We start from the raw sequence: 10257 nt of genomic DNA on the forward strand, positions 1-10257 counted from the left end.
GTAATAAAATAAAACAGAAAACGAATCCAATAAAAACATAAAATGATACAAAAAAGCAGAGGAAGAGTCTTGAACCAGATCTAAGCCCCATAAAAACATATTTGAGTCTTCAGCTGGTTTAGATTTATAACTCCCAGTAGAGCTTTTCTGCCCTTGAAAATATGTCCCACAACCTAAGTCGGTGCTTCAAGAACGAGTACCAAACAGACAATTTATTAAAATAAATTTAATTTTATCCACATAAATTGTTAAAACTGATGTGGCTTTTACTGATTTTTGTTTAAAAACTTTGCATCACATTTTTGCAGTGTGTAACAGCAACTGAGTACTATAAACCAAAATCACATTACAATACATAAAGCTCCAGGTAAAAATAATAAGCAAAAATTATAACACATGAAAAATGTGATTTATTAAAAGTAAAATGAAAAAAAAATCAGATGGCAGAGGAAGTCCTGAAAGAGATTCATTTAAAGAAAAAAAAAAAAAACACAATATCATATTTTGGGTCTTCAGCTTGGATTTATGTATTTAGACCATCCAGCAGAACTTTTCTGTCCCAGCTAGAAAAAAATGCTCCACAAACTAGGTCCCAGGTTGTCAGAGCGACTAGCCGCCTTTATTAGAATACAGTAGAGCTAATTCTATCCTCTGAAGTTGTGAAAAGTTCCCTAAAGTGTTCTCAAGACGAGGAGGAGTTTTACGTAAAAACTTGAAAAAAGGGAAGATCTTTATAAGCAGGTGGAGCTGCGGGTTTTTCTTTTAAAACTTTAATCTTTCTTTAGTGTCAATTGTTACTGAGATCTGTATATGTTAGTTTAAATGACCCTCTAATAGATATCTGAAAAGCCTAATTTATAGAATAAAGATTATTTATGCGAGCTGCTTTCTAATAAGAGGAATTTCAGGTTTTGCATGTTGTTTTGAGGGGCAGGGGAAGAATGCAGTTCTCAGAAATAAACACTGATGAGTCAAACAGGGTGCCTTAAAAATGGATGTGTCTGATGAAACTTGTAGTTTTGGTTATGCTGGTGCACAGACACTAGGGGCGCTACGCTAAGGAGTGATTTAACAGTTTGTGCTTCTGAAGTTTTATTTTTAGCAGTAAAACAATTTAAATGTTGACTTTCTGTCAGAACAGATATGGAGCTCTTATTTGGTCATGAATGTGAACACCTTTGGTTCATTCAGCCTGGATTCAAACATTACGCCAAGTTTTGACATATTCATGAAGTTCAACGTTATTGATCCCTAATTCAGCCCGTGCAGCCCAGACCCAGATGTTTGTTTCAGCCCATGTAGCCCAGACCATGCCTCGACTTGGCCCGGACCTGTCTCTTCCTCTGCAGCTTTGGGACCTGCAGGACAAATGCCAGCCCATTCAGGAGCCGCTAATTGTGGCCCGGGAAGCCCCTCAAAGGCCCCCTGCCTCCAGTCTGAATGGGCTGCCCTGCAGAGGCCCGTGTGAACCACAGTGCCCCTTTTGCCTTCCCATCCTGCTTCTCCTAACTCTCCCGCCCGCTCTACATGTTAATTAATAGGCCTTACTGGCATATTTGGATCCTGCTCTGCTTTAGTGGAAGGCAACCATTAGCATCTATTAATTTTGCCTCTGGCGTTCCACAGATAGCTCTGAAAGGGAGAATTAAGCAGTGTGAGTCATTGTGAGGCTGAGTTAAAGTGTGATTATTGTCCTGCAGCCTGGAGCTGTTGCTAACTGCTGCTAAGCCCTCTTGAAAGTGAAGGCGACTCCTCCTCATTAGTGCCCAACAACGGAAAGATATTAACAGGAAATAGCTGCAAATTTCTTTCTTCCACTTTTTAATCCTTCCTCTGGTGCGTCTTTGTGTAAAGGGCACTTAAAAATGTGAAGATGTAAACTGGAGCACAAGTGCTGAGGGAAAACTGCTGCTGTGATGATATTGGTGTCCAGCTGATGGATGTCAGATTGCAGCTTTGATTATGCTTGCTGATCCCAGTTTCTTCAGTTCTGGTCAGAAGTTTTCATAAACCCATCAAGGCCATTGTTCTCATATTAACTTTGGACTTTTAAATATTTATTGGTTGGAAGGCTTATACCACAAACAACTACAATGAATTTTCAAAACAAGGGTGGACAAGTTTGAATTAAACTTATTTTTTCTTCTTTTTCAAATCCACCGTGGTTCATTAAATTCAAGCAAAATGAAGCCATACGTTTCAATACTAAACCAAGGTCTGTAAGAAGACCCTGACTGTCCCACTCTGATGAACTGAAACTGGTTAGAATTGGAACAACCACCAACGGCATGAACTGGAAACAGCTGCAACACCAGTGTCACAATGATGACACTTTGACTCCATGGTGTGAGAGGATGCCAACCAAGAAAGAAGCCCCTGTACAGGACTGCCCTTCTGCAGAAGGTTTTGTAACCAGGCAAGAGCTACAAAAATGTTCCAACTGTCAAGCATAGTGGTGGTGGCATCATGCTGTGGGGCTGTTTAACTACCAGTGGGACTGGGGCACGGTGCAATGTGGATGAAACAATAAACGTTACATTGACCTTGTAATTCTGCAGCTTCACCTTAGATCAACAGCTAGATGCTTAGAACCTGGACACAACTGAATGCTCCAGCAGGACAGTGATCCCAAACACACACCCAAGGTGGGTCTGCAATGGATAAAATAGGGCTAACATTAAGTTTCTGAAGTGGCCTTCTCAATGTCCCAACCTAAACCCTTTTGAAGATCAGTGGACCATCCCTAAAAGTGGACTATCTTAACTAGAATCAATCAAACTAAATGAATTTAACCAATCCTGACTTGAAGAGTGGTCAAATATCCATCCAGAATTAAGCCAAAAGTTTGTTGATGTTTACAGAAAGGGTGTAGTTAAAGTTCACCTTGGTAAGAGCCATTTAATCACATTTTAGAGGGAGTTTATGTATACATTTGAGCCTGTAAGCACAATATTGTCCCCCTGTGGACTAGAGAAACTCTACAATAAATTCAAACCTGTGCACTTAATTCTTGTTTTGCAAAATGTTGAAATTGTATCATCATTCAACATTGGAAAAAGAATAGTTAGAACATATCCTCAAAAGCCCAAAGTTAATGTGAGGATCATGCTCATCATTAGTGGATTAACACTTCTGACCAGAAATGTTTGGACCCAGACTGAAGAAGGTTTTACCAGTTTGATGTATGTCTACTTCAACTCCAGTTCTAAGGCTTTAGAGGTCCAGCAGTTTATGGTCCGGATTTACAGAACCAGCAATCCTGGATGTAAATCTGACTGTATGTTAGGAGCTTATATATCTCATAAATGCTTACCGGGAAGATGGTAGAAAAGATAATATTTACGAGTGTTACGTTTTGAAGGATTTATTTTTCATGATGTTTTTAAGCACAGATAAAAAGTCTGTTTAGTCTAAATGAGCTTTTGAGCACTAAAATACACAATACAATTCCAGATTGTTGTAACAATTGATCTGCTTCTGATTCTGATTATAATAAAGCGTCCAACACAAACAATTTCACTGGATTAATACAGATGAACTAAAAAGAAGGTTGTGTGGGTCTCAGTTTCTTTGTCTCATCTGAGCGACTCGTCTGTCCTCCCCTTTTCAGCTCTTCAGGCGTTTCCAGGTGGCTGTGAGGTGTCATGGGAAAGCTGTGACATAACAGCAGAGGCTTTGACCCATAGCTACAAAAACACAAACACTTCAGTGGACAATATATTAACTTCCTGCTGACTTTTCAGTCCAAGCAGTCCAAACCTTTTATTCAGCTGCATTTCCACACCCAGGTGCATCACAATAAATCAGGATAACATCCAAAAGTTTAATTGTTTCAGAAATTTAATTAAAAAAGTAAAATGACATATCGTATAGATAGATTACATGTATATTTTAGGTGTTTATTTCTGTTAATTGTGATATTTATGACATAAAGCTAAAGAAAACCCAAAATGTTGTTTCTTACATTTAATAAGAAACGCTTTTGACTTATGGCCTACACTGTCATGTAGGCTGCGTCCACTAGATAGTCATCGACTATAGATCGACTATAGAAACAGCGCAGAGCACTGTATCTATAGTCTATAGCCCTGTATCTGAGCATAAGGAAAGTTTGGTGGAAGGAAAAGGTGTGGCAGAAAAACGGTGCACAAGCAACAGGGATAACCGCAGTCTTAAGAGAATTGTGAAGCAAAGCCCATTCAAGCCCATTAAAGTCCTCTCATAAGATTAACTTTTGTATTTTATTCGGAAATCATCTTGAGGTAAACTGGAGAGCTACATAGTGTTAGCTGTTTGCGTCCATTGTGAAGTTTCCACAATCAGTAATGATTTGGTGAGGTCTGTTTTTGTTTGCCCACTGTTTTATCAAGTCTAAATTCAGCACAGATGTTGACCAGGAAATTATATGGGACTTAATGCTTCCCTGCTGACAACCTTTACGATGACACTGATTTAATGTTCAACTAGACCTTGGCTTCTACTCACACAGATCAAAAGTATCAACACTTAGTTTAATCACCAACAATGAAAGTGAGCTCAAAGCCACTATCAAAGCAGCCTGGGCTTCCTTAAGACTTCATCAGAACCACAGGCTGATTGCCACCATGATGCTTTACTGATGCTGTAATTCATTCAAAAAGAGCATAGACCAAGTACTGATTCCAAACACTGTCCAGTGCATGGACATACTTTTTAAAGACCTAACATTTTTGTTTTATAAGTCTTTATTATCAAATGGTTATGGTCAATCTGGCAGAGAGAGGTATCCCAATCGTTGTGGTTTTTAGTAGAACAATGGCCATCACTGGGCTCTAGATGGACAAACTGTCTACTTTTAAGGCTAGGCTCTAAACTTTCCTTTTTGATAAAGCTTACAGTTAGAGTGGCTATCATGAGCTATCTGTGTAGTTATGCTGCTATAGGCTTAGGCTGCTGGAGGACATAAAGACCACTTTCACCCTCTTCGCTATATTCTCACACTACTCTCCAATTTTGCATTATTTGCTGTTATTTCAGCTTTTAACTTTGTTCTCTCTCTTTTCTCTTCCTAGAAGCTACACCTGGCCTGACTCTGTGTCTACCTGTGACACCTTTCTGGAGAGGGGCATCATCCAAGCTTCTGCTGGCAACAACTTAATGCTCACCCTCTACCGATGATCCACATGGCCCTGTCTTTCAGTTTTTAACCCTTTCTCTCTCCTAGACATGGAAATTGACTGAGCTTTTACTGTGACTAACTCTATGTGCTCTCTTTCAGACTCTAACCTTGAAAACTGGCTCAGAGTTTATCTGTTCTTTCTTTCTAGATGAAACGACTAAAGGAGTTACATCCATTAACATTTACTTTTCCTTCCCATAGAAAGTACTCCTGGATCAGTGCTTCTTTGTTCTTTTTGTGTCTCTGCTCTGTTCTCTCAAACCCCCAGTCGGTCGTGGCAGATGGCTGCTCACACTGAGCCTGGTTCTGCTGGAGGTTTCTTCCTGTTAAAAGGGAGTTTTTCCTCTCTACTGTCGCTACATGCATGCTCAGTATGAGGGATTGCTGCAAAGTCAACGCCAGTGACTTTCCACTGTCTCTACATGCTCATCCAGGAGGAGTGAATGCTGTAAGTCTCTGACTGGATGCAATCTGCTGGATTTCCTTTGACAGAAAAACTTTTTATCCAATTTGAATAAACAACTGAATCTGACTGCACTGTTCAATGGTTAGGATTAATTGGAATGTATAAACCTGACTTTTGTGAAGTGCCTTGAGATGACATGTGTTGTGATTGACGCTATATAAATAAACTGAATGGAATTGAATTTATTATTGGTCTAATGTAATTTTTTAATTTTCTGGATGACAGAAGGTTTTGTTTTTATTAGCTGTGAGTCATAATCATCAAAATTTACAAAATATGCTATAAATAGACTTTTCCCTGATCTTCATATTTATTAAGGTGCTCCTGTGTATGTGCTGGTTCCTTCTAAACGGAATACACTCTAGGGTTTAGTTCTTTCTGCGGGGGTCAGGTTTGGTCACATCACAGGGTAGGATCTAAACCAATCAGAGCTTCAGCTGTAGCCCCCTACAACCTGTGTGATGTCATAAGAGGGAAAAGAACAAACAGTCTTAGTAGTTTTATGCCTCAGGATGTTGAAATAACCTGCTGGCGGCATGCAGCACCCCTTGGAGGCAAAATTAAACTAATTTCTAACCAAAAATTATCAGCACGAGTCAACATTTTTCCACTTTGGATTCATTTCCAACTGTAAAGACAGGATATAATTACCTGGTTTAAAAATGCGTCTTCTAATTTATACACTTTGCAAGCAAAGCCATCCTCCATTATGTTACTCTGACTCACAGACAGACACAACATAGAGAGCACGGCTTCATGCACTGTTTTCCTTTTTAAGGAAGACAACACTTGCACAGTTCCTGTGAGGCTGCAGGATCTGTCTTTTTACCACAGCTGCTGGGAAACAGAGAGCTAATGCTAAAAGGTGAAATTCTGAGACCAAATGCTCAATGAGTAACTGTCATTTGCCGCCATCTAGCGGTCAAAACTGTGTATTACATATTTGTGAAGTCTGGAATTAAAGAGGATTGCTTCCAAGTTAGGGCTGCACGGTGGCGCAGTTGGTAGCACTGTTGCCTTGCAGCAAGAAGGTCCTGGGTTCGATTCCCGGCCTGGGGTCTTTCTGCATGGAGTTTGCATGTTCTCCCTGTGCATGCGTGGGTTCTCACCAGGTACTACAGCTTCCTCCCACAGTCCAAAGACATGCCTGTTAGGTTAATTGGTCACTCTAAATTGCCCTTAGGTGTATGAATGAGTGTGCATGGTTGTTTGTGTGTTGCCCTGCGATGGACTGGCGACCTGTCCAGGGTGTATCCTGCCTCTTGCCCATAGACTGCTGGAGATAGGCACCAGCTCCCCTGTGACCCACTATGGAATAAGCAGTAGAAAATGACTGACTGACTGTTTCCAAGTTTAGCATAATTTAAATCAGAATTTTTCTTAGCATGAAAAAGTTATGTTATTTTGTTCCTTTGGAGTCACTTTCTGGTCCTTTAAGTTTACAATAATGCTTTTTTTTTTTTATAGACACCAATTGAATCCTATGCCTTCCACCTTTGCCTCATTCACATAACACCAGAACCTTACAGCTGGTGCTGGAGGTTGTAGGTTCTCAAGACGGTGGATCTATTAAACACATTTTATTTTTAATAGGCAAGAACCTATACAGGCAAAGATCTGGCCACAAGGTGTCCAGGTGTTGTCACTGTTCACCCTATACTGATTTATCTTGGGTGTCCAGAAAAGTCATAAACCTTGATCATCTGAAGGTAATTAAACTGATATACTGTACATCAATTCAAATAAGGCATTTTGAGGTACTTTGAGGTACTTTTGCTTTGATCATGTCCTGTAGGAAAATGTTTTATTGTTCACAAACCCTGTTCTCAATGGAAATGTAGCTTCTGTAGCAACAATCAATTTATTTATATCAGTGTACATAAATGAGTCTCAGTTCAGCTCATAATTTTCCAAAAATCTGTAAACAATCTCATATTATGAAATTCAATAGAAGGAAAGAGATTTTGAATCATTATCAAAATATATATTTTTCAGTCAGTCATTTTCTACCACTTATTCCATAGTGGGTCGTGGGGAAGATGGTGTCTATCTCCAGGTGAGAACCCACGCACGCACAGGGAGAACATGCAAACTCCATGCAGAAAGACCCCTGGCCGGGAATCAAACCCAGGACCTTCTTGCTGCAAGGCAACAGTGCCACCAACTGCGCCACCATACAGCCCAATGTATATTTTTGATCTATCAAAATAATTACACACAATTAAGAATTAAATAATTTTTTTATAACACTAAGGTCAATTTCCTAAAGTAAATCTGGACACAAAATAGGATACCAACACTGATAATCACTGAACAATCTACAACTACAGTTACCTCAATAAATTTTGATATTAAAGTTCATTTATTTCATTAACTCAATTCACTCCAAGTGAAACACAGACTGGTGTTTTCAAGCCTTTATTTCTGTTTAATATGATGAATTTCCACCCACAGCTAATGAAGGTGCAATTAGAATGACTTCAAATAAAACATTTTAAGAATCAGAATCAGAATCAGAATCAGAAAAGCTTTATTGCTAAGTACGTTTTTGGACATACAAGGAATTTGTTTTGGCGTAGTCGGTGCAATACAGTACAAATTAAACAGTATAAACATATCTACAATATAATATAAATATATGTGCACAGTTTTAAGTGAGTGAGAGTAAATATAGAGCAGTATAAGATGCAAGAGCAATAAAACAGTGCAGGTGATCATTGTGCAAGTAAAGCAGTGCAAGTAAAGCAGGAGTCCATGCTGAGCGTTAATGTAACGCATAGAGTTACAAGTTACAAGTGTCCTGTCAGCAAAAAAAGGGGGGGTGTGGGGGAAAGGGACAGTGTCAGGGTGGTTTCCGGGCTTTGTTAACCAGGCTGGTGGCAGATGGGAAAAAACTGTTCTTGTGGCGTGAGGTTTTGGTCCGGATGGACCGCAGCCTCCTGCCAGAGGGGAGAGTCTCAAAGAGTCTGTGACCGGGGTGGGAGGGATCAGCCAGAATCTTCCCTGCCCGCTTCAGGGTCCTGGAGGTGTACAGTTCCTGGAGCGACAGTAGACTGCAGCCAATCACCTTCTCAGCAGACCGAATGACACGCTGCAGCCTGCCCTTATCCTTGGCTGTAGCAGCGGCGTACCAGATGGTGATGGAGGAGGTGAGGATGGACTCAATGATGGCTGTGTAGAAGTGCACCATCATAGTCTTTGGCAGGTTGAATTTCTTCAGCTGCCGCAAGAAGAACATCCTCTGCTGGGCTTTCTTGATGAGGGAGCTGATGTTTGGCTCCCACTTGAGATCCTGGGAGATGATGGTTCCCAGGAAGCGGAAAGATTCCACAGTGTCAATTGTGGAGTCACAGAGGGTGATGGGGGCAGGTGGGGCTGGGTTCTGCCTGAAGTTCACAACCATCTCCACTGTCTTTAGAGCGTTGAGCTCAAGGTTGTTCTGGCTGCACCAGTCCAACAGATGGTCCACCTCCCATCTGTACGCAGACTCATCACCATCAGAGATGAGTCCGATCAGGGTGGTGTCGTCCGCAAACTTCAGAAGCTTGACAGACTGGTGACTGGAGGTGCAGCTGTTGGTGTACAGGGAGAAGAGCAGAGGAGAGAGAACACAGCCTTGGGGGGAACCGGTGCTGATGGTCAGGGAGTCAGAGACGTGCTTCCCCAGCCTCACGCGCTGCTTCCTGTCAGACAGGAAGTCAGTGATCCACCTGCAGGTGGAGTCGGGCACACTCAGCTGGGAGAGCTTCTCCTGTAGCAGAACTGGGACGATGGTGTTGAAGGCAGAGCTGAAATCCACAAACAGGATCCTGGCGTAGGTTCCTGTGGAGTCCAGGTGCCGGAGGATGAAGTGAAGGGCTAGGTTGACTGCATCATCTACAGACCTGTTGGCTCTGTAGGCAAACTGCAGGGGGTCCAGGAGGGGGTCGGTGATGTCTTTTAGGTGTGAGAGCACAAGGCGCTCAAAGGACTTCATCACCACAGAGGTCAGGGCGACGGGTCTGAAGTCATTAAGCCCTGTGGTCCTTGGCTTCTTGGGAACAGGGACGATGGTGGAGGACTTGAAGCAGGCTGGCACATGACATGTCTCCAGTGAGGTGTTAAAAATGTCTGTGAAGACTGGAGACACCTGATCAGCGCAGTGCTTCAGGCTGGCTGGTGAGACAGAATCCGGACCAGCAGCTTTCCGGGGGTTCTGTCTCCTGAAGAGTTTGTTGACGTCCCTCTCCTGGATGGAAAGAGCCGTCCTCGGCGTGGGTAGGGGGCTGGTGGGGGGGAACTTCAGGGTGGGGGTTGGAGGTGCCAAGGCCCCTCTTGAGGTTGGAGAGATGGGGGTGGTGGATTGTGGCTGCAGCTGTTGGGGGGCGTCGTGGGAGATGGTTGCAGGACTGTCCCTTTGTCTTTCAAAGCGGCAGTAGAACTCGTTCAGGTCGTTGGCGAGGCGTCGGTCGTTGATGGAGTGGGGGGCTTTCGGCTTGTAGTTGGTGATTTGCTTGAGCCCTTTCCAGACAGACGCAGAGTCGTTGGCTGAGAACTGGTTTTGGAGCTTCTCAGAGTACAGTCGTTTGGCCTCTTTCACTGCCTTGCCAAACTTGTACTTTGCCTCTCTGTATATGTCTTTGTCCCCACTCCT

Source organism: Girardinichthys multiradiatus, chromosome 23 (assembly GCF_021462225.1).
Source record: "Girardinichthys multiradiatus isolate DD_20200921_A chromosome 23, DD_fGirMul_XY1, whole genome shotgun sequence".
Lineage (NCBI taxonomy): Eukaryota > Metazoa > Chordata > Actinopteri > Cyprinodontiformes > Goodeidae > Girardinichthys > Girardinichthys multiradiatus.